General features: G+C 43.6%; 1 long non-coding RNA gene across 2 annotated transcripts in view; it reads right to left on the minus strand.

Moving 5' to 3' along the window:
- Nucleotides 1-414: 414 nt before the first annotated feature.
- LOC310837055 overlaps nt 415-25,990 on the minus strand; it is a 32,267-nt gene continuing 6,691 nt past the window's right edge. Inside the window, exons 3-4 of one of the 2 annotated variants that reach the window (XR_014560385.1) lie at nt 20,047-20,134; nt 415-1,591 (exon numbers count right to left, since the gene is read on the minus strand). This is a non-coding gene — a long non-coding RNA (uncharacterized lncRNA). Of the gene's footprint in view, nt 1,592-19,329; nt 20,135-25,990 lie in introns of those variants that run through there. The other variant, XR_014560386.1, reaches the window with a different exon arrangement.

Raw genomic sequence — 25,990 nt, forward strand, 5'->3', positions numbered from 1 at the left:
GGGCAATAGGGTTATTGGAGTATGGAGCTGAAAAGGAAGACTGGGTGGATATAACAGTTGCAAAAATCCAATGGTGAGCTAGAGATAAGGAGGGTACTGGAGGATGAGAAATTTAAGAGCCAGTTATAGATCCTATGATGAGAAGGGTCTCAATTCCTGGACCCACAAGAACGACTATGGTGTATGAGAAGGCTCTGAAGGTTCACATAGAGAAAATTCTGTCGGCCACATAAAAGCACTCTTGAAGCATCCATCCATACAATCATCTTCAGTGGCCTTTGGAGGGGGGAGGTGTTTTATCAAGGCACACAGGGAATCAGGCTGATCAGTAAAAACATCACACACAAAAGAATCTTGAGGCAACAGTGGCTATAATAACAGCAAGATTGGAGTCTCCTTTTAGTGACAGTATTTTATCAAATGCACACATGCATACTGGTATTACAGAGGGTACACGTGAGCTAATGGAACTGACAAGCAGGGCAACAAACCAAACGTGTATTGCAATATGTACAAAATTTGGAAATGAAAACAACAGCAATGAATAATGGAGAATCCCCATAGCATCAGTTCTGCTTTAGAAACAAGGCTTGTTAATTCAAAACTCCAAAAGCCAAAGAGAAAGTACAGGTGGTAATTTTTGAAGCTTCCCCATGAGAGAGTATACTTCCTATGATAAGATCCTGGAAAACAGATCCTGGTCTGATTCAGCAAGACTCTTCTTATGTTCTTCTGTTTAATTCTCAGAGCAGATCCCCAACCCTTTTTCTGACATGGGGTTGTTTTTACCTCCCAGTCAAAAATATAGCCCCCAGCTAGCATGGAATTAAAAGAAGATGTTTAGACATTGATTCTTATTACAGAATTTTGCATTTGTCTTCGGGTTGTAGTGAGAAGTTTTGGTTTCAGTTTCAGAAATCTATGTAAGCTTATATACCCTGTGGACACTGGAGCCATAGCAATAAGCAGACGTGGCATTGATTTAATTCAGCACTGAGTTCTCACTGATGCTGAAGCAACATCGAAGAAGGCCTGAGAATATAGAATTAAAACCATCCATCATGTGCTTATTGCACTGCACTGGCTACAGAGTTCTCTGGGAACCGGTGAAAATTTTAACTATCAGAAGAGGAAAGGAATCCTGGGTTGAAAAATTGCAGTTTCATTTTGATCAGTTGAATGAGCAGATGAATGGGGATGTGGTGGGGAGGAGGCTAGCTATAGAAAAAGCTTTCATGGTCTTTGATTCCTTTGCAACATACAAAACCACCTCATTTATTTAGGGATGGAGAAATCTGTCCATTTTAGATTCTCTCAATTTCTCATTTCTTCTGTCTTAAGCTTGGTCCCGCCCTGCCCCCACTTTTCTTCATATATTTGCATCTTTTTCTTTTAAAGAAAAGTCTAAATGAATATTTGAATGTATTTTCCTGGAGGCTATAAATGACTACTCATTATTATGTTTATGCTCAGCCTCCAGTATTGGAGGCAGTGATGCTTCCTAATACCACTTTCTGGAAACCCCAGAAGAGGAGAGGGCTCTTGTGCTCAGGTCTTACTTGCAGGCTTCCATTAGACATCTGGTTGGCCACTATGAGAAGAGGATGGCAACAGGATGCATATTTCTCTAAGTATATACATTTTTATATTCAATTTCGCCTGACTACATGCATTTTTGCCCCCAAAATGCAATTTGATACATCATTTTCACTAATGAATGCATTATTCAGTTAGAGAACTGCATTACAAAATTTGGAAAGTGCAGATTTTGAAAGAGAGCCGTGTTTTGTTCATATATTGGTTTGGAAAGTTCAAATTTGATCACCAGTCAGGAGGATTATTAATATCCCACCAGAGATGGTTGGGCATTTTCTTTAAAAAAAAACCCAAACCAAATAAATGGTGGAATTTATTAAAATGAATTTGCTAAGTGGATCGGAGTTAACTATAGTTGGAGACCAATGACCTAATTTACTGTATGGTTTCTGTGTCACTTATTCCTCAAAGTCCTCTGTCCTGGAATGTTTAGTTGGTAGGGCCGGGTGGTTGATCTTGAACAATAATTCATACACACTATAACCAATTAATCCATTGGCTGAATCAGACCAATGTGGTCAGATTAGTAGGAATGGATGAATCTTGTAATTTTTAGTTTCTCTCAGTTTCTCAGTTTTCCAATCTTAAAATCAGTTCCCTGTATTGCTGGCTGAATGTTGCTGGATCTTCTTTAAATCTTCTGGATGGGATAAAGGCAGGCCTTCCCCATCCCATTTTTAGAATGAATTTAGATTACTAGGGAGGATTATTTGTCCCATTACTTTCATTCAAGGGCCACCATGCTGTTGCTTCTGAATTGCCTGCATCTGGGGAATTCAAGACAGAGTCATGGCTAAAACAAGGAGTCCTGGAGGGTGCTTCTTGATTTAATATAAAGACCCCCAACAGTGGTCCCTCGGGTTACATACGCTTCAGGTTACATATGCTTCAGGTTACAGACGCCATTAACCCAGAAATAGTGCTTCAGGTTAAGAACTTTGCTTCAGGATGAGAACAGAAATCGTGCGCTGGTGGTGAGGCAGCAGCGGGAAGCCCCATTAGCTAAAGTGGTGCTTCGGGTTAAGAACAGTTTCAGGTTAAGTACGGATCTCCGGAACGAATTAAGTACTTAACCTGAGGTACCATTGTATACTAAACCATGGATCAGGATAGAAAGCTGTAGCCTTCACACACACTGTGTGTGTGTGGTCAGGAAGCAAGACACTGGAACAAAAATACATTTGAAGCATTTTGGAAAGCTGTTAGTGGTCTCTATGGAAATCTGACACAGTGCAATGAATCTGGAGGGCTGACAGGCTGGGGTGTTTGAAGCAGTTCTTCACCCATGTTCAACCTGCATGCTTGTAAATGAGAGTGTGCTGGTCCAGGGGGGAGGTTACCATGGGGCAAGGCCCAGGACCTGAGTCGAGGGTCGGCAGACAGTCCTCCTCGGGTGAAGCGGGGTCCACAGCGAGAAGCCGGGCAAGAACAGGAACTCTGGGGGAACAGGACTGGACGCTGGCCAAAACAGCTCTTCAACGACGTTGCTCCCGCAACCTGGGACTGGGCTGACTGGCCTTTATCTTCTCTGAGGCCAGGGGCGGCCCCGGCCCCCAGGAGACCCGCCTCTCCTGGCCTTAAGGTGAGCACTCCTCCTGGGAGAAACCAGTTCCCTTCGCCTCTCTGCTCTGAGCCTCTGCAGTTCAGGAGAGACTGAAGGGTTACTGGGCCCAGGGGGAGACTCACCTGTAGGCACTGAGTCCTCAACCACCTCTGGAGCCAGAGTGGACTCACCTGGTGCCTGCTCCTGAGGATCCGGCACAGGTGCAGGCGCTTCAGAATCAAGGCCCTGCCCCAGTTCAGCCGGCCCTGGAGGCGGGGACTCCTGTGCAGGCTGGGATTCCTCCGGTTCAGCCTCTGAATCGGATTCCCAGGCCATCACAGAGAGCAACTATGACAAATGCTTTGAATCTCCAGTCACCTCCTTCCAGGAGAAACAAAGCCTGCATAAGTTCCACACCCCTGAAAGTTCATTTCACTGCTCAAAAAAGCAAGGTGAGCATGGCAATATTTTTGACTTTTAGAAGAAGGAAAAGAAGAAATATGTCACTGTGATCCCAATATCTGAATATTTATTTATTTATTTATTTATCACAATTTATTTGTACCCACCTCCTTAACTGAAACTACCCAGAGCAGCAACAATATATGTCACTATCTGCCTGCCTGTATTTATTAATTATTTCATGGCATGGAAAATGGATATGTATGGTGGGGGTGGGGGGGGAGAAAAGCATTTAACTAACTCTGAAATCACAGCACTAACACTTGGAGTCGCATTATAGATACAGATTTCCCTCCATAAATATGACATACAAGGCAATCTGCAACTGTGAAAGTCATTCAAATACATATTTATAGCAATCAGGAACAGAGAGACTGGAATGCATTTTTTATTCTCCTTCAAAATCAACTGAAGGTTTTATTGCTAATGCTTCCCATTACGAGCAATCTGGAGATTGTGATGGGCCTTTTGTAACATGACCTCCTGAGGTTGCCGTAGAGCTTAGCTATCAGAAAACGCTGTTCCTGGTGAACCTATAGAGTAGCCTAGTTCAGCATTCTAACAGTGCAAACTTGTTCACAGGTGCAGTCCAAGTTGACTACAGGAGCAGCTCTATGCACAAACGGCAGGAATGGTGTAAATTAAGCTGGCATAAAGTTACACCAGAGGCTAATCTCTTCCATCAGCAAAGTTGCTGCTGATCTGCCTTAGCCTTGCTTTTAAATAAGTATTTAAAGGAGTGCTATACACTGGGTTGGCAGATCACATGACCAAGCAGATAGCTTAGAATCCACCCTATATTCCCCACTATTGGTCCCACCTTCTCCACACCCCTTTTGGGGGACTTACACTGGTCTCAGCTCAGCCAGCTGAGCTGGGATGAACAAGTTGCTCTGGTGCATCTTTGGTTGAGCTAGGACTGGGGACTTAAGTCCAGCTGAGCCCAGCTGTGACAGGAATCAGCTGTCTGAGCCACTGCATCAAACGCTGCTCATCCCAGTGGATCTTGCTCTAGGATTGCCTCCTACATACCTATTTTGCAAGAAGCCCTTCAGAGATTTGTGGAATTAAAAGGGTAAGGTTGCACACCTTGTTGGACTCTGTACTTTACAATCTGTGCAGGCCAAGGCAGATGCCATTCTGCATACTGAGGCAATCGTCTCAGGTAGTAGATAAGGGAATGGCAAACCATGCTCACCCCCCGGGTTCAGCACTTCCCCCCTCCAGCCTGGCAAGGTTGGACCTGCCTCTCCACCTCTTATCTCCCTGTGTGTCTCCTTTTATGTTTATACAATGTGTGGGTGACATTTCTCTAATTCTTTTGCATTGCCTGCCACTTGGATACAGTGCAACGTTTTTAAAGCAGAGTTCCCCTTTCCCTACTGTAGACCACATTCTCCACTTTCAAGGGCATAGAACAGCATAAAAGGTAAAGGTAAAGGTACCCCTGCCCGTACGGGCCAGTCTTGCCAGACTCTAGGGTTGTGCGCTCATCTCACTCTATAGGCCGGGAGCCAGCGCTGTCCGCAGACACTTCCAGGTCATGTGGCCAGCGTGACAAGCTGCATCTGGCGAGCCAGCGCAGCACACGGAACGCCATTTACCTTCCCGCTGGTAAGCGGTCCCTATTTATCTACTTGCACCCAGAGGTGCTTTCGAACTGCTAGGTTGGCAGGCGCTGGGACCGAACGACGGGAGCGCACCCCGCTGCGGGGATTCTAACCACCAACCATACGATCGGCAAGTCCTAGGCGCTGAGGTTTTACCCACAGCGCCACCCATGTCCATTTCTCTGATGAAAATAGGGACGTCCCATTCCATAATGATCATTTTACTATTTATACCCCAACCATCTGACTGGGTTGCCTCAGTCACTCTGGGCAGCTTCCAACTTATATAAAAACAGAATAAAACATGAAAGATTAAAAAAAAAAACCTTCCCTATATAGGATTGCTTGGGGGTTGGATAACTGCAAACCCTCCAACATTTCTCCAATGAAAATATGGACATCCTAAGGAAGGAAATGTGGGATATTGTGGGATCAAAGGAGAAACCCAGATGGCATCTCTAAATCAGAGATGTCCCTGGGAAATAGGATCACTTGGAGAATCTGGAAAAGTTGTAACACTGCAGTGTTTTCTTTTGTTCTTTCAGTAGGAAGTCAGTAGGAGTCAGAATCCTGAAAATTGTACAGCCAGCTTTGCTATGGGAAATAGCCACATTTTACAGCCACTGTAATAATGCAAATCATATCGGGAAACTAGCAGTCATATCCATGGACATGACAAATCACACCTTGCTTCCCCTGTGTGTCTGTGTCCCTGGGGGCAGGTATGGGCCCTCTTGTTTCAAGCAGAATATTTGAAAATAATTAGGAATTTTGGAAGTGGCCCTGCTCTCTCATCCCACATTATAGTGCTACTTTGGGACATTTGTTTGGCCTGTATGGCTTCACTGTCATTTTCTCGTGTGTGTGTGTGTGTGTTTCCTTTTAGGCTCATCCATGATTTAGTAGTTAGCTCCCAAAACGTCCTCCTGAGTCACAGGGTACCAGCCTTCCCTGCAGTCTGGAGATATACAGCTATTACTCCAGTCAGCCTTGCTCTTGGGTTTATAGTGGTTCTTTTAAAAGCTTCATATTTTATTCCTTCAGGGACTGCTGAGATTTTTATGGAGAAGGGGCAGGCAGCCCAGCCCACTCTTCTATGCTGGCACAGATGTTTGAAAGCTGTTGCTGATGTTGCCCTTCAAGTAACAAAAGGTATTTGGAGTCTGTTCAGGGACCAGTTCCAAGATTTGGGGGATGGGTCTCTGATATGTGTAATAAATGAGGAAGGTGAAACATGCCCATTGTCTGAGTACAAATCATTGTCCTCTTACAAATTACCAAAAGAGAGGAAACACATCATCAACAACAAAGATGCATAAAATCTGCATATCCTAATTTATTCATTTACATTATTTGTAAAGATTTCTTACCAGGCCTCCATTATAAGCTCCCTCAACAGGTTACAATGCTAGCGTTACTCTCTGCACTTCTAGTCTTTAACTGTATTTCCCACACAACAACTGCTGTTTAATGGAGCAGAACCAGATACATGGAATGCAATCATGCATTTCACATGTCATCTGTTTTGGAAAAATGAGAAATGGGAGACACTGAAATTGACGTGTTCACCTAGTCCTAGGAGGTGCCAAACAAAACCTGCTCCCAGCCAGGCTAATGGAGGAAGCCTCCCTGTCTCACTTCAGCCTTTGATGTAACCTGGTAGTATGGCTGCTGATAGAGGCTGTTCGGGTCCCCTTTATGTAGCTTGCCATGTCCTCTCTCAACATCAGCCCTCTGAAGTTCTTATTGCACACTCACACACAAGTTCATTTTATTAAAAATACAAGTAACTCTGTGCTCCTAGCATATTATGTTACTTCTCAGTCTTCTCAAGCAACCTTAACAACTGTTGCCAAAAGAAATGTAACAGTTGTTTGGGGATTTGAGTTTTATTTTTGTGCAATGGTTTTGTGATACATGGTTGTTTTTTCTGGTGTGTGTGTGTTTTTTTTTTCCCACATACTTGATGGATTTGTCAAAATAGCTCTGTAATTAAAATTGAATGTAAGTATAAGAATACATTACTGCCATAATTGCATGGTGCTATTTTGGCTTGTAATTGAACTCAGAAAGCTGACAAAATTAAAAGAGAAAAGACCTCCCCTGCCCCAATTTCCATGGAAACAAGAAAAAAAAGCTATATCCTGATATTGTTGCTTGATTCGAATGAACCCAGCTTTCTGCAAACCCACAGCTAGACCTACATAGAGTTTGTTTCTGGTGACAAAATCAGAGGCCCTGGACCCAATCCATTCCCTCCCAAGGCCACAGAGGCTCATGTGGAGAGGGAAGCTTCATAGGTAGACCTGACACTAACATGAGGCAGGCATTCCTGGACAACTCGTGGAGTTTAAGCACCCTGAACAGACTCAGCCCTGACTGACTGTTGTAGAAGACGTTATTAGATTTTTCAAAACTGTGCATGAAGATGGGGTTGGCATCTGAGGCCTGTGTCTATGTCTCAGTTATGTGGCCTATTGTTTCGGGTGAGTAGCTGTTTTAGGTTGGGAAGGGGCTGTCTGTGAGCAAGTACAGGCCAGTACCCAAGGCTTGTGAGAGAGAAGTATAATTGTCCACTAAGGGCTGTTAGTAACTGGTGACAAATTTGAGTGGCTTCAGCTGGGAGCTGTTAAGTGACGAGAAGTGGTATTCTGTCATTTTCACATATTGTCCTGTAGTGGATTATTCTTTGACACCAGCCTGACCTTGATTATATCTGTTTCCCCAACATCTCACATCATTGGGTAGGTTTCATAGTCTGAGGAATGCCTGGTGCAAATTCCTGAGTTGTGAGTCTTTGTATGATGAACCTGAACAGATGTGATGGTATTGTAGGGCTTGTTTGAAGACAATGCTTTTTGTGTCCTCCTATGTGAAAGCTGAAAGTGGAGTGAAGCGTGTAAGTGGGTTTCCAGTATCAGGTGGTGCTTATATCAGGGTGGCTGGAAAGGAAGGTTGGTAAGGCTTGTGGACTCGTGTCAGTAGTATCAGCACATTTGCCAAGAGGGGTAAGTGGTGGGAAAGTAAGCATGTACCAACCTCTCCTCTCCTTCCAGTATTAGCACAGCAATGCCACTTATAGGAGGCCAGGCACACACTGCTGCACCTCTCCATTGGCTACCCCTGGCTTACATATCCATTAGGGAGTGGCAGAGCAGCATGCAGAAATGGAACCTCTTGTGTGGATTGGTCTAGGCTGAGGTCAAAGGTGATGCTAAGGTTATTAGAGCCCTGATGGAACTGTACTAGCCCAATGGGAGATGCATTGCTTAAAAGATTGGCCAGTAATACTTCTTTCAAAAAACCAAGTTTGCACTGATGTTGTTGCCTGTCAAAGCTCAACTGGGAAGTCATTCAATGGGCCAAGCACCAATGCAGAAAGAGCCCTATTCCCACCTGCCATAATTCATAGGGGAAGGGGATCTGGAGGTCATGAGGTTTTTTCATCAGAATGATGAAGCTGCTTCATCAATTCTCCTAGCTTCAACCACCCTAGGATCATTTGAAACTTAAAATGATCTCTCCCCTCCACTACTTCAACACTGTAAACTGTTGCCTACAATTACAGAACAACTCCATTTGATGCCTTCCTGACACACTGCTGAGGCGCTCTATATTATTATTTTCAAATCAATGCTTAAATGGATAATTTGTATGCGCCAGTGAGCTAGTCAAAAAATTCACAATGTGCCTAAAAATATCTATTGTGCCAATGGGTAAATCCTGGCAAGTCACTGAATCAAAAGGAGCATGACAGAGGTGATTGGAGGATGTAATGGGAATAATTAAGCTGTTTTCTGTTTTCATTGTAGGGGTAAAGTATGTGTTTTTTGCCGAAATCTAAAAACTTGATGAAAAACCCGAACCTTGTTCTGATGGTGGCAGCTCTCATTTCCTCAATAACTAATTAATTCTGACACCCCAAGCAACAAATCAGAAAGCTCTGAATATTCAGTGTGTGATTTGTACCTGATTTGCAACAGCCTCCAGTTTTGCTGTTATTTAAAATTCAGTATTCAGGAAAGCCTGGAATATAAAGGCAGATTGCAATGCCTCAAAGCCACCCTGATGAATTGGCACAATAGGTGGGAGGTACAGTACTGATCGTCAGAGCCGTGATGACAGCAGACAGCCTTGTCCACTGCAGTTTAGAACAGGGGAATCAAGAGCCACACAACCAGAGCTGTGATTCCACTGGGATCTACCATTCCAGAATGAAGGAGGGTCACCCTTTGGAATGCTGCATTATTTGAATGCTACAAAGGCTCATACATTTTGGCACCTGAGGCGAACCAGAAATTGGCGGCCTTCTGTGAATTGTAGTTTGTTAAGGGTGCTTATGAGAGCAATGGATCACTTCACTGGCCAGTTTTTCTTTCTTTCTTTCTTTCTTTCTTTCTTTCTTTCTTTCTTTCTTTAAATATTTTATTAAATTTCCTCTTTTATAACAAATTACAAATAACAATTGTCCAATTTTACATTTTTCATTCTCTCCCCCCCCCCCCGCCCCTGGTGACTTCCCTCATTTCTTCCTTTCTGGTTTGTTACAAAAATTGTTATTTTCTGCATGTTAATGTACATAAAATGTCATTACATTATCTTCCTCCATGTTTTAATTAAATAAAATTGTGGGTGTTTATTCAAAACCTGCCAGTGAGTCCAATTCTTTAAGTTGTTTTTGTAAATAAATTGTAAAAGATTCCCATTCATTTTTAAAGTCTCTATTGTTCTTTTCATGCAATTTATCTGTTACTGGCCAATTTTCTTTAGTGAACCTTTAAAAAAAATAAGGTACCGGAATGAAATGGCTGGAGATTAGATCCCCCTCCACAACCTATTTTCAACTATATGACTCTGCACTATACACAGACAGACAGAGAGTATGTGTGTTCCACCCCTCTCTCTTTTCTCCTTTCCCTTTTCCTCTCATTTTTCTTTCTTTCTGTGGTGTCCTCTGTTTTATGCACCCTAGCTTGGTTATTACTGTTGTTATTATTATTATTGGTTTTGTTTCATTGCACTTCTCTCTACTGGTTTCTCTTTCTCTCTGTGTGTGTCTTTGTATTTAATTATGCTAGTGTAGTTTCTAATGGATGGGATACGGTGGCTGAGTATGGGGACACATGTGATGAAATGTGTTGTTGTTTTTCTTCCCATTTGCTTTCAACCTTCTACTGTTTGGGCACCTCCCAGGAGAGAGAGAGAGAGAGAGAGAGAGAGAGAGAGAGAGAGAGCGAGCGAGCGCACTATGATGAGACAGCACTAAGAAGTCCGAAGTACATGGCAATGCAAAAGTGTTCATCTGAGCTTTATTTTAAAAAGAAAATGGGGGAGAAGGGGGGGATAGAAGAGCAAGAAGCAGACAAATGCCCTTCTACGTAAAAGACCCAACTCCACTCTAGGAGGAGAAAAGGAGGGATGGGGTGAAAGGAGAGAGGAAGGGAGGGACGAGAGAAAAGGGTAGGCATGACTATTCAACATTACTTATTATTGTTAAATTTGTATACCACCCTTCAGCTGAAGATCTCACAAAGGAACATCAGAAGAGCATCTTGGCATGGTCCATATCCCAGGCATGACATCAGCGCTTCATCAGGAGGCTGAAAATGGATATATACCCAGTGCCTGAGCAAAAGCCTACCTACATCGTAATCAATGAAGTTGTGGCCAGTTTTAAATCCTGTAACATTATATTAAGTTTGTTTACATCTGGGGCTGCTATTGGGACTTTGCCCCCTGGGGTGGGGGGTGGGGGTGCTGCAAGTGGGTCTGCAATTTCCTACCCCTGATTTCAGCTTTCTTTAAAGCAGCAAAAAGCCATCTGTGCCCATCACCACATCTCCTGCTAATGAAGCTTGTGATTTAATTTTGCGTTGTGTAGAGCAGCACTTCCTCATGTCTAGCCTGAACCTACTGCCAGTTAATTTCTCTGGGTAACCCGTTTCATAGAATTATGAGAAAATGAATAGGTTTCCTCTGCCACAGCCTTTTCCATTTTCTAGTAGTTGTTTTTCTGCCGAAAGCGATGATCTACTCCCTCTTTTCGTTTTCAGAATTCTCAGTATGCATTGCCTTTTCCTCATTTTTGGAAGTCAGGGAGGGGGAGTGTGTAATCTTGTATCTTTTCACATGGCAGAGGGGATTTGTAAGTCAACCCTGTGTGATGTGCATTCATCAGTGCTATGGAAACCCCACACTTATTTTCTCCGAATATCGAATTAAGATGCAGCGGTGACCTTTCTCTCTTTCGTGTGCAATTGCATGTAAACTATACGATTATTTCAGACTGCCTTATCATTCCTTCTGGGCTCTGTTGGTACACATAGAGATGAGCCAAATCCATTTTTAAAAAGAAATAAAACCAAACAATTTTTTTTTCCAGAATGCAAAGGTCAGACCTAAAAAAACAGTTAAGGTTTAAGAATAATGAGGCTGCCATGGTTGCCTACAAGGCAGCTTGTGTTCTACGTTGACACGGTGCATAAAGTAAGTGGATGCTTTTCCAGTTAATTTATCTTAATTAAATGTGGTAGTCGGTGTCCATTGGGACTGTTAGGGCAGAAGACAGGGAGCCCTACAGTAGGTGGCAACAGAGTCATCCTCTTCCCTGCAGAGGGCAATACAGAGACTAAGTGAAAAGGCCAACTGACAGTGCCAGTCTCTGAACTGATATGCCCCCATGAACCAGTCTTTACTCTTAATAAATTTTAGCCAGTATGCCAGCAGCAGGTAGGAATGCTGATGCGCTGCACACAAGAGCAGATAGGTTGCTGCCCAGTCAAGTAATTGTGGCTGACCTTATAACCCAGCCAGTTCAGGAGAAAGCAAGAGGCTGACTTTGCGGAGTGGTGGAACCATGCTGCAGCCAGAATGAACTATGCTGTCTATTTCTCATCCTCTCCTCATGCAGACTTAAGCGGCTTCTTATTAGGGTTCCCTGCACAATGACCTCAAGGATCTCAGGCTGAATCATGGTACATCACAAACCTGAACTTCCTTGCCTATGAAGCAGGTTCCTAATCTCTTTCCAGCATTCCTAAAACACAAAGAACAACATAATTTATAATCTGAACCTGCTGCAAAAATATTTCAGCATGCAAAATACTCCTGCCATGCCCCCTTCTCTGTACCACCCACTCCCAGAACAGGAACTACTGTCCTGCATCTAGTACCTCCCAAAGCCCAGTGCTCCAAGAGACGGGTTGGGTTAATCTCAGAGGCCAGCATTTCCCCTGTTATGCCTGAAGAGATCTCTGGGGCCTTGGTGCACACAGTCCAGGGCTGATCACCAGGCTAGGTTCCAAGCACTGAGCTTCAGGCTCCCCACTGAACCTTTTGAGATGGGCTCACTAATATTAGTCTGCTGCCTGCCAGTGCAATACAGGATTGAGCTCCGAGCTGAACTGCAATCCCTTGAACTCTGTTGAATTGTGAGCATGGGGGGACGCATATTGGTCAATCAGACATTTGAAGCAACTCTAACGAATGATTTTTAAACACAGATTCTCAGAGCTAATTAGCTTCTGAACTAAATGCAAAGTGTTTGAAGATGGCACTTGCATCTCTTCACATATAATACACATGCATAATAAATACATCAAAGTGCAAATCAGCCCTGGAGGGTGGCATGGCACATGCAGCTCCCCCTGTTGTACATGTGTGCTGGGAACAGAAAGGAACTGGCTGAGCTTGTTTTTTGTCTTCATAAACTGAAATTAGTTTCTGTGACCTCAGATGTTTATTGGTGATCGACCTTACCCTATTTCTTTTACATGAGAAAACACTCCAACACACACACACACACACACACACACACAAACACACACACACACAGCATTATGCAAGGATTTGAAGCATATGGGTTGAATCATTATACTCAGTAAGGTCAGCATGATTGCAGCAGAAGGATATAACCAGCTTTAATGCAATCTCCTTGACACCAGTTCAAGTCCATCACGCGTCGTACCCCTGCAAATAATTCCCTTGTAAAGTATTTGTCAGAAGTGAAATGAGTTGGGAGTCAAAGCCCCACAGCTCTGCTGAATATATGACTAGCATACTCTGAGCTGGTGACTGGCAATTGCCATCCAAAAATGTCACTTTTAAAGTTGTCCTTGGAAAGGGATGTCACCCTCAATCAAAGCTTCAGCTCAGTGACAGGAAAATTAGGATGGCGCCTGCAAGAGATTCAACTCGACCCAACAGGGACGCTGAATGTTTTCAAATAAGATCATATGGGGAGTTAAATTCACTCTGTCCCAGAAGTGATATTGGTTGCAATCACCCTGTGCAAAGACTCCACACATATTTTAAAAAAACAAAAAAACATTTATTTCCAATTGACTAGTTTGCAAATAGGCAATCCTTGACTATACAGTAAGACTGTCCATCAATCAAAGAATTTAGCTGGTCAATTGCATTTAAATACATCTGTATAGTAATGAAAGATCCCTACAGGTGCCTCTTCCAGATGATGAAAGAAGGGAAAGAGCATAAAAGTTGATAAACAAAAGCTAGCTCTCATCATATGATGGAAAGCTCTCTCTTTAAAAAATAAAAATAAAAATCCCAGTTGAGATAACATATCAGAACCCAAACTACAACAAACATGCCCTTAATTCTCAGACACACTGATTAAAAAATATTCCCTACTGACTAACTCAACAGAGGGGGGGGGAATTAATTGGCTTAATCTATCAATTAAACTTCACAATCATCAAGCCGAACATTTTGATTGAGGGTGACATGCCTTGCATGGTCATATTTAAAAGTGGCATTCTTGGTTGTTGAGTATGCTCAGAGTATGCTAGTCATATATTTCTTGTTTTGACTTCCAACTCATGTCAGTTCTGACAAGGGTCTCTTCACAGGACTGGGAACCTAGGAAACTGCCAGCTGCCTACACTCGCTGGTAGCAACTCATCATGTTTTCCCGTTTCAGACAGAGTTCTTTCCCTGCCTTATTTCAAGATGCTGTGGATCAAACCTGGGACCTTCTGCAGGCAAACCACCTGTCCTACCACTAAATCGAGGTTCTCCTCATGACTATCTGGATGCAAACTAGGTGCAGGGGGGAAGGCCCAGACCCAGTGGCCTTCTGCATTCACTGGATCCAGCTTCCAGTGCACACTGAGGAAACCTGTGACCAGAGAGATGCTATCCTGTGCTCTACTGTCCAGCTCTGGCCCAAAAATAAGTAAGTTAGTGTGTTTTGTTCCACCAATAGACCAGATCATAGGAGCACAGGAAGCTGCCTTATACTGATCCATTGAGTTCAGGATTGTCTACAGGGACTGGCTGTAGTTCTGCTGATGCAGGCACCAAGTATAGATGCCAGGGATTGAACCTGGGACCTTCTGCAGGCAAGAAAGACGCTCTGTCACTGAGCTGCAGCCCTTCAGCCCCAACGAAAAGGTCACATAACATTCCATGACATTTATAGAAGCTTCTGATCAAGTGTGCTTCTTGCCTTGGGCAACAGGGAGACCTGCTTTTGCCCCAGACACTCTGGGCAGCTTCTAGCATATACAAGAACAGAATAATGTATTAAAAATTAAAAATTTTCCTATACATAAACTGCAATTGCCTAGCCTGCATTTCCATAAGAGTCATAAGACACAAAGCTTGATTTCAACCTTAGCTTAATTTCCAGAAGTTAAGGTTCATCAGACCTTGGCAGAGGTCAGGACCCAGGAAAGACAGGCTGTCCATCCAAGTGGGTCAGAAGCAGGTGTCCTATGTAAAGCAGCCCAAGGTCTAGGCATCGATTCTTGATACCAAGGAAGCAATCAGAGGGACTAGAAGCAACAGCTGTACTTGAATGATCACATCTCTGCTTAGTAAGTCAAGATATGAACGAGCTTCATGCATCTGCATACAGCCACTTCTTCCTTTGTGTGTGCTGCAAACCACCCAGGAAGCCACAGCTGATAGCTTCTTGTCACATCTGAACCAGGAAATGACGGCTTGTGAATAAGCTAGGATATAAAGCATAGCTGTCAACTTTTCCCTTTTCTTGCGAGGAATCCTATTCAGAATAAGGGAATTTCCCTTTTAAAAAAGGGAAACGTTGACAGCTATGATATAAAGTTGACCTAACATCTTTGCCTTTCTGTCTTATTTTGCCATAGTTTCCAGGTGTAATGGGGAGGCATAGTTTACAGGAGCTACTTGGCTTGTTTCCCCATTTACACCAGGCGAGGAGCAAAGTAGCTGGGTGCAGATGCAGGAGGCTCATTCATATCTTGGCTGAAAAAGCTGAGATGTGATGGTTCTAAAGCAACCGTTCAATATACTCACACCAGAATCAACTTACCCAGAGAAGCAAGCTCCAAAAGCTGGGCTTTATAGTGCCTGAAGTCAGCAAAAAATGGTCCTCAATAGCTGGCTGACAATTACACAGGTAGGCTAGTACTCCAGTGCAGTACAGAGTGCAAAACTCTGCGAGTGAATCAGGGCACTAATTGTGCAAGATGTCAGAGTCTGACTGCAAGGGCCCTCACTGCAGTGAAGGAGAACTGCTGGCCAGTGGCATCAATGGGTCCATCTTGCAAGCTTCCCTGCTCATATCAGGGAAGAGCATGAGGCTCTTAATCTCAGGGCCATGGGTTCGAGCCCCATGTTGGGTAGAAAGATCCCTACATTACACAGGGTTGGACTAGAGGACCTTCAGGACCCTCTTCCAACTCTACAATTCTATGATGGTTCTATGATTGCTGCATTGCTGTGCTCATGGCGGGGGTTATCTAACAGGGAAATGGGGAAAGAGAAATAAGGGGAGAAGTAACATGAAAGAGAAAAGTAGGGAAGAGAGGGAGTAAGGGGGGGTGATACAAGAGGAAAGTGGGAGAGAAGGGGATAAAGAATGCTCACCCCAAGGAAGTTCCTTTTTAACCATACCCTTTTAAAATGTGGTTCTTTTGGTGGGGCAGTATTATTGGGTTATTACTTTTATTTTTATTTTATATACTGTGATCCTTTTATGTGAACTGCACTGAGACCTCCGGGTATAGGGTGGTATATAAATTCAATGAAGGAGAAGAAGAGAGGGGGGGGGAGAGAAACTGGTAAGCAAAGTTTGTGAGAAAAAGAGAATAGCTTAAAGAAAATGGGTTGTGCACTGTCAGCTCAGGTCTCATCTACAGCCCCAACTCACCCTCCTATGCATCCCTGAGAGATTCCCCCTGAAGGAATGCAGATCTGCATTTTGGGGGATCTGAAGCTTGAACTGTTCTGGGGGGCCCTTCGCAACCAGCAACAAGATCTGGGTAATCACTGTTGCCTTCTTCTGGGGTTGTTCCACAAGAGATCACCACATTTTATTTTTTAATAACTATTATACCTCCAATTGGGATGCAGGTGGCGCTGTGGGTTAAACCACAGAGCCTAGGACTTGCCGATCAGAAGGTCGGCGGTTCAAATCCCTGCAATGGGGTGAGCTCCCATTGGTCTGTCAATGCTCCTGCCAACCTAGCAGTTCAAAAGCACTTCAAAGTGCAAGTAGATAAATAGGTACCTCTCTGTCGGGAAGGTAAACGGCGTTTCCGTGTGCTGCTTTGGTTCACCAGAAGCGGTTTAGTCATGCTGGCCACATGACCCGGAAGCTGTACGCCGGCTCTCTCGGCCAATAAAGCAAGATGAGCACCGCAACCCCAGATTCGGTCACGACTGGACCTAATGGTCAGGGGTCCCTTTACCTTTACCTTTATACCTCTGATTTTGATCAAAATTGCTGTACTGGATTATCTCACATGTCAAAGTCACTGGTGTGAATAAATATTTCCTATGCCCTATATTTTCCAAGTTATGAAGGGGAGTGAAAATTAAGGAAATGTTATAGAGTGGTACCTCCAGTTATGAACTTAATCCGTTCCGGAGGTCTGTTCATAACCCGAGGCACGCTTTTGCTAATAGCGCCTTCCGCTGCTGCTGCACCGCCGGGGCGCGACTTCCGCTCGCATCCCAGAGCAAAGTTCGCAACAAGGGGCATCTACTTCCGGGTTAACGGAGCTTGTAACCCGCAGTGTTCACAAGGAGGACGGTACATAACACGAGGTTCCACATGCAGGAATAAATTGACTTCTGGGCCCCTCTGGGATTAAGAGTCCTGAAGCTTTATTAGATCCTAGTAGATCTGCCTCTGAGCCCTTATAATAAAAAAGTATCTCACCCACTCCCTTACAAAGTCAGACAAGTCAAGGTTGGCTTACAAGATTGGCAAAAGGAAAAAAGAAAAGAAAAAGAAAAAAGGTCCCACTTTCGCACCTACAATGATCAAGCTTAATATGAGAATGTAACAGGCAATAAACATGGAATTAACACTAAGAGACTAGAATTGAATCCTACTTAACACAATTAATTTGAATCTAAATGTGCACCAGAAATAAAAAAGCACAAATCTACATATAAAAAGGGACAAACTCCAATATAATCTAATCAAGTAATAAAAGAAGCTATTTTCCACTTTCTCTTTAATTTGCAGATATTTCCAGTTCACTCACTCCTATAATTTATTTTCTTGTGCATTAGGGAACTAACTAATTTTTTTAAAAAAAATGAAATATAGAAACACATTTTCCATAAAATTGCATATAACCTTCTGCTAGGTGTAAAACTAACTTGACAAAGCAATAAACAAAACAGAAAAAGTAGCTATTAAATCCCAATGGTAAAATATTTCCCTTATCACATTATTTCTTTCTTTTTTTTCTTTTGCAAATTGCTCAACTAGCTTGCTGGTTTCAGGTTTCTGCTTAATTAAAAATGTGGCCTTGTTTAAGTAACACTCTCATAATTTGTGTATCAAACTTTTGACACAAAACCATTAAAATTCATAAATATTGCTGTCCAGTGGAAATGAAATTAGGTCTGTCTTCCCACTTAGGTGTACCTTGTCAACATGAAGAGAAGTCCATCTATTGCCATTAGCTTCAATTTACATAAATAAATATGCCTGCTTTATGGTAAATTAAAAAACAATGGAGTTTTGGCACAGATTCCCAAGTCTCTAAGCTGCCCATTTGCTACCAAGCCTAATTTGGGGTGTTGCTACTGACATCTAAAGCCTTATACAACTTGGGGCCCTCTTAATTCATCAACTGTCTTTTCCCCTATAGTCCAGTCCATCCACTGAGATCTGCAAATAAGGTTGTTCCAGCACCTGTGCAGGTACATCTTCTAATGACCAGGGGGCAGTCCTGTTCTGTCCAGCCTCCAGAGCCACCTCCCGCTAAGGTACAATGGGCTCCATCTGTGACAATGTTCTGGTGGATGCAAAAAACCTAGCTGTTCACCTGAGCATTTTTCACAGCCAAGATTTAAGTGATGACTTAGAAACACAAAAAATTCCTTCCAGTAGCACCTTAAAGACCAACTAAGTCAGTTCTTGGTATGAGCTTTCGTGTGCATGCACACTTCTTCAGATACACTGAAACAGAAGTTTCCAGACCCTTCTATATAGTGAGAAGGTGGGGAGGGGTATTACTCAGAAGGCTGGTGGGAATGGGTGATTGGCAGATAGCTGTGATGAGCCTGTTGACGACTCTGGCGTAAGGTAACAGGCCAGACCTTACGCCAAAGAATAAACGGACATAAATCGGACATCAGGAATCACAAGACAGAGAAACCAGTAGGAGAACACTTCAATCTCCCAGGACATTCTATACAAGATCTCAAAGTAGCTGTTTTACTACAAAGGAATTTCAGAAATAGACTGGAAAGAGAAGCTGCTGAATTACAACTTATCACCAAACTTAAAACCATGGAGAAACCTGGCCTGAACAAAGACCTTGGATTCTTATCTCATTATACATGACAAAGCCATTTTTCACCTTTTCACCCCTTGCTTCTTCCTGTAAGACCTATTGCAGTCGTTAAGAGTCGTCAACAGGCTCATCACAGCTATCTGCCAATCACCCATTCCCACCAGCCTTCTGAGTAATACCCCTCCCCACCTTCTCACTATATAGAAGGGTCTGGAAACTTCTGTTTCAGTGTATCTGAAGAAGTGTGCATGCACACGAAAGCTCATACCAAGAACTGACTTAGTTGGTCTTTAAGGTGCTACTGGAAGGAATTTTTTTTGTTTAGAAACACAGTGAGCTGCCCTATACTGAGACTATTGACCCATCTAGCTCAGTATGTACACACTGATTGGCAGTGGCTGTGCAGGATTTTAGGCAGGAGTCTCTCCCAAGACATGTGTGAAGTTGCTGGAGATTGAACCTAACCTGAGATGCTATAGAAGGATAGGTACTTGGATGAATGAGTTTCCTACTGGTATATCAGATGAACGGTTTACCAGCTCTGTAAGTATTGTGGAGTTAGGATTGCAGAAGCACCTTGCTAGGCTGAAATCATTCCTGTTCTCCTCTCCACTTAAATAAACCAAACCAAAAATCATCCAGGTAATTGCAGCTGAGACAGCTTCTTCGCTTCATTCATTTCAGCATACTCCCCAGGAAACAAAAGTTAGCAGATGTCTTATCAATAAGCACCAGCCATTTCTTCATCTATAGCACTCTTCGAGAGCCTAAAGACATGGAGAATTAATCTCTTGCATTTGCCAGATGTCATAGGAGCAGGAGCTGCTTCTTGATCCACTTGTCTCCTTCCCTGCCTTGGGTTATATTCAGCACACTTACTATTAGCTCAATGGCTTTTTATGTTGATTATCATCCTGTTGTCATAAATAAGAGGCTGGCGTGCATAAGAGATGCAATTAAGGGCAAACAACATCAGATGCTGTGGGAGGAAAGGTCTCGTTGAATACCACTTCAGCTTTGAAAATGCCCTTTGCATTGATAAAATCTGTAGCGCTTCACAACCGTTACTCACCAACAGGCGAATGTTCACATGGCTTTAGAATCTTATTGCGCCAGGATCTTCAGAATGCAGTGGTAGTCGGGGATGTTTTTCACCAGTTCTAGATGGGGAAATAGCTGTTAAAAAAAATTCTATGAACTAATTACATTATGTATAAAATGCAGGTAAGTACCATAGAAGCATGTGAAAGGGTAATGGGATCATAACAAAAGAGGTCTCTCATGGAAAACTACCGGCAGAGCAGACACCAACAGGACACTTTTGAAGGAAGAGTGAGGGGAAGCCCTGTGGCTCAGTGGTAGAACATCTGCCTTGCATGCAGAAGGTCACAGGTTCAATCCCCAGCACCTCCAGGTAGACTAGAAATGAAATCACTCCAGTCAGTGTAGACAATACTGAGTTAAATAGACCACTTGTCTGACTCAGCATAAGGCAACTACGAGAGAGCCCTACCCAAAAGCCTGGAGAGCCATTGCCATTCAAGGTAGACAATACTGAGCAAGATGGACCAATGGTCTGATTCAATATGAAACAGCTCCTGTGAATCTGGTGAACCTAATGGAAATGGACACGACTTACTTGGGCTGAAGAAGACAGGTGCTTTGGTGCCAGAGGATATTCAAGGTGATCGCTCTCATTGCTAAGTCCAATTGCATCTTTGCTCTGAGTCACTGTGAAACCTGGCATTTTCACAGGTTTCAAATACTTATGACAAACATATTAATAGCTGGCAACCAGTGGCAGGCAGAGCCAACTGTGAATGCAGCCACCGTTCCTCTGAGTCAAAAAGCAGATGAAATGACACAGCAAAGTAAGGTATATATCAGGTTTGTGGGCTGTGCAGACATGAACTGAGGTAGCAGCAGGGCTGGCCCAAGACATTTTTGCACCTGAGGTGAAACACAAAATTGCATCGCCTTTCCCTACCAGGAAAGAAGGGGTGAGTGAATATCTACATTATGAACAATGGGGGAATAAAGATCAGGAACAAGAGTAGGAGTAGACCGTGGGAGGAAAAATATGAATCCCTGTGACCCACGTGTGTGGGGTGAATAACAAAATAATTGGCTGCGTGCCTGGATTCAAAATGCAGGGCTAAGCAGACTCTCCCACAGGAGAGAGTCCTCAGTAGCAGAGTTTAACCTCACAAAGTCAAGCAGCACAGTGAAGCCTTAGGAATGTAGGCTGTTAAAGCTTTTGTCCCATTTAGTCTCTTTGCAAAGTGCTCCCCTCTTTCTACCCTTCTTGCAATGAAAAGACCACACACTTTTTAAATATTTTACTTACAAAATGTTCCAAAGGTCAGGTTCATGCATTTATCCAAGCAGTAGCAAGGAGAACACCGACAGAATGCTCTTGGGCAGAAAATACAGGAAGACAGCTTCAAACACATGTTCTAAGCTTGGAACTTGCTTTAGGCATGTATTCCTTGGTCAGTTAAATGGTGTAGAGGGAGTGAGAACAGGAAGAGAAGGCTTCACTTCCTCTCATTGGAAAAGACAGGGCATGGCCTAGCTGAGTCTAGGACTCCAGCTCTATTGTCTTAACCCCTTCATGCACTAACTGGCAATCATACATAGTTATGTTTGACTGCAATTTCCCACAGAGACCAGGAGCACCTCCTATTTCTTTTGACAGCAGCAAAATTGACTATAGTTGAATTTTGGAGATCCTTAGAAGCAGATGTGACAAAGGACTGGCATGAACAAACCTGGCAACTTGCTCTCATGGATAAATTGGCTCGGCGATTAAGAGACAGGAGGACTCAGCACACATCCGAATTTTGTCCCTAATTCTTTTGTACAATATGCTGCTCCTCTTATACATGGATGCCATTCTCCATTGGTACATAATTATCCTGACTGTAACTTGGAACACACTACAGAAGTATTGCTTTCCCCTGTATCCTTTGTTACTGCTATTTTTCCTGTCCTATTGCTGTATGAAATATAAAAGCAATATGAAGTTATCTTTTTAAAAAAAAATTTAAAAAGACAGATTCACCCATCTCTGCCTTGGAGAAACTGTTGCAGAATTTCTCCTCTCTCTCCCGCCCCTCCCTCATTTCCATGCCCAAAAATACTGTGGGAAATTTAAAGAGGCCATTTCAGAACAACCCTAAAGAAAAAAGGATAGCAGCTGCTTGATGAAAAGCAGAAGCCTGTCCTTACAGATGACCTCCACAAGTTTTAAAAATACGAGGATCTTATTAAGGACAGAAAGCAAAACACTACATACAAAAGAAACCCTGGGTTTTTCTAATTTGTTATTGATCTTCCTAAACAGTTCAAAGAGAGTTTTAAAAGACTCATAAATACAGAGATCAAAAACTGCCTTAAACACAAATATTTCATAAAGTTTTTCCAAAAGGAAGACACGATTGCTTTTTTAAAAAAGTCTTCCCTAGCCCACAAACCTTAAAAAGTTGGATCATGTTGTGACTTCTTCCCAAAATTGTTATGATCAGTCACTTTAGACTTCCAGGCAGAGCCACATAATTTTTCTAGTCATTTTTGTGCAGTGATGCACTCTTCTTTCCAGCTTTTAGCATATGCCATTCTTACAGTTGGGCTGCAATCCAGGCCCAGTTGGTGCAATTCAATGCACTCATGTTGCTGCCTCCATCCACCTTGGGTATTAAGATAGGCAGAGATGGCTCTCTTGGTAGCTCTGCCACACTTAGACGCTTGGGGGTGGCAGCCTGGGAGAGGGCATTCGCTGTGACATGCAGCAAATTATGGAATTCCCTCCCCCATAGATGTGTGTATGGCACTTTCTTTTTTTCTCAGATGCTAAACATACATTTTCACACTGGCTTTTGACAGCTTAGATATGTGTCTAGTAGATTTGAGCAAAGCCCAGATCCCTCATCAAATTGGGAAGATTCAGACAGATTTGAGCTTTGGCCAAATTGGGCTGAGACAACTCCAGATTGCCCCAAGGCAGGCCTGCCCACTCAAAGCAATGCAGGGCCAAAATGCAGGGCTGCTTTTGAGGTGGGACACAGGGGAGAGGAGAGGCAGGCAAGCAGGCAGACTCTGCAAAGAGCAACACAGGGCTGTTAAAAGAGGGCTTTCAAACTGCTCCTCACTACATTGTGGCTATGCATGCCTGTTCCCAAAAGGGGAGCAATCCATAGCTAAATGTAAGGTAAGGTAAAGGTAAAGGGACCCCTGACCATTAGGTCCAGTCATGACCGACTCTGGGGTTGCGGCGCTCCTCTCGCTTTATTGACCAAGGGAGCCGGCGTACAGCTTCGGGGTCATGTGGCCAGCATGACTAAGCCGCTTCTGGCGAACCAGAGCAGCGCACGGAAACGCCGTTTACCTTCCTGCCGGAGTGGTACCTATTAATCTACTTGCACTTTGATGTGCTTTCAAGCTGCTAGGTTGGCAGGAGCAGGGACCGAGCAACGGGAGCGCAACCCGTCGCGGGGATTCGAACCGCCAACTTTCTGATCAGCAAGTCCTAGGCTCTGTGGTTTAACCCACAGCGCCACCCGCGTCCCATAGTTAAAAGTAGAAGTCGGCAAATGTGTCCTCCTTTTTGCTCTTCCAAATATGGCAACCCTAGTTTGTGTGATAGCTGTGCTTCTGGGGCTAGTCCTTTGAGCCCTTCCCCTTGATGTTCCTTGTCCTTGTTTCCATTGCTCAACAAAGAGGGACAACCACTGTTGGGACAGACAGCTACTTTTGTCTGTCACAATCATCTGGCATCCTGTTCTGTTGCATGGAAGTTCCATTAATCTACCACACCAAGAAGCCATTGATAAACCTATTAAAGCAAACCGCTATTTATTTACAGTTGGAAATTCCACAATTTAACCATGCATTGTATGAAGTATTGCCTACACCCTCATATCATGAGTGGGAAGTGGTAGGTGGCCACTGATCACAAGATTTCTCTGTTTTTCTCCTCCTTCTTCCCCCCAGGTTGAATGTTTTATTACAGTCAAGGAGGATCCAGAAAGAACTGGATTTTCCTTGTGCAATTTAAGTTATTTCTCCCATGTTGCCTTGACATTCCAGCATGCGATGATGCATCTCGTTAGGACGTAGGTGGGATTTTCTCACAAAGAAGCTACATGGGATTTGGAGTGGGTGGGCAAAAAGAGTGCCGAATCTAAGAAAAGGTTAATAAGACTATATAATATCATCTCACTTTAGGGGGCTGGAGGCAGATTGGAAGAGTGGGAAGTGGGGGCAATCTGAAGCAAACGCTGAAGAAATAAGAGTCAAGCTGCTATGGAAACGAAGGAGATGGAGGGGGGAGCTGAATCTTTCTAGAGTAACGGCCACTGCAAGACTTTTAGGAGCAGGAGATGATCTGAAAACATTTTTGTTTTTTAATCCCTGGGCAACTTTTTCTAACTTTAATGATCTTGATGAAAGATGGGGATGAAAATAGCTGTGCAAGTGGGTAGGTGGCATGGCACTGTCTCTCGCTAGAGAACAAGGGAGGAAACCTGGCCACCTGAAACAGGATAGCTAGCATAGATAGAATGGAGGTTTCTAGAAAGGTCTTTTTTTCCCTTGGGCACTCTTTAATTAGCTGCAGTCACACAAACAGAGCAATCCAAACCCTTGTTGCATCAGATGGAGGGGTGGAGTTGAGGGGAGATGATCCTCTGCTGGTGTAGCATTCCCACTGCCATAAGTGTGTCAAAGGTCCTGCTTCAGAGGAGAACAGAGGAAGGGGCAGGACTGAGCTGAGCTCCCCATCCTTGACCTGAAAGACTTTAATTCTGCAGAAAAGACCACAATAATAATATTAACTCCCCTGTTCCTGCAATGTGGGGTTGAGTCACAATGATGAAGCTGTCTCGGAACGTAAATCATCAGCAACTCCAAGAAGACCCCAAGGCCTGAGTGAAGAGGTACATCTTCAGTACCTGATGGAACCAGAGGATAGATGGTTATTGACGGATCTCTAGAGGCAGCACGACAACTGAAGAACCCTCAAAAACGTCACCTCTCATGCCGTTAGTGCCAGTATTGCCCCTGTAGAACTCAGCAGGGAGAAGGATGGGGACAAACCTAGAATGAGTTGGCTCCATCTATCACTGGCTCTGGCTCCACCTACTGCTAGTCTCCCCGATGTCCAATGGATACCAGCCACCACTACGTCCCTCATCCGGCTTCCAAAAGTTCTAAAGGCATTGAACATACAATTTCAAGCTTAAACAAAAATAGATTTTATCAGGATCTTCAGTTGGGGGCCCGACAGCAAATTCCACGCAAGTACAGTTTTTGAAAGGGTGCATGGAATATGACTGGGTTTGTGAGACCGACTCCCAGCTTAAAGCCTGCATTTCCTTATTGACAACCTTCTTGTGGCCAGTTAGCAGGACCAGGGAAAATGTTGGTAGGCCCAGAAGAAACTGGGCATGGCACAATGGCTGGGACACCTTCATATAGTAGGTTATGTTCCAACTACACAAAACCCAGAGGTTTATCACAATTCAAGGACAACTTCCAGGCAAGTAAAAACACTTGAGGAAGACCAGTGAAGGGTGTGGCCATGAGGCAAGTGTAAGTGCCCCGAGGAGAGTCTCAAGGGGAGGGTAGAGAGGCCTGGGGGAGGGGGCACATGTGGCTAACAGGATATCCACCCTGTGATCTTTGGATGAAGGACAGGATAGCTCAGTCAGTAGGGTATTGGACTCTTAATCTCAAGGTCATGGATTTGAGCCCCACATTTGGCAAAAGATTCCTGCATTGCAGGGGGTAGGGATAGATGATCCCTAGGATCCCTTACATTTTGATGAGTCTAATTAATAAATAAAATAATGATAAAATGGCCCCCACCTAGAATACACCTAGACCCCACTATCTATATGGGCCAGACTTTGCCCTCTGGTAGGTTTCACCCATGAGTTTTTTGTGCCCTATATTCAACAATGCATAAAACCAGATCTGCTTAGTAAAATGTGCATTTATTCTGTGTCTTCTTAGTT

The sequence above is a fragment of the Podarcis gaigeae genome (assembly GCF_964106915.1).
Source record: "Podarcis gaigeae genome assembly, chromosome: Z".
In the NCBI taxonomy this organism is placed as follows: Eukaryota; Metazoa; Chordata; class Lepidosauria; order Squamata; family Lacertidae; genus Podarcis; species Podarcis gaigeae.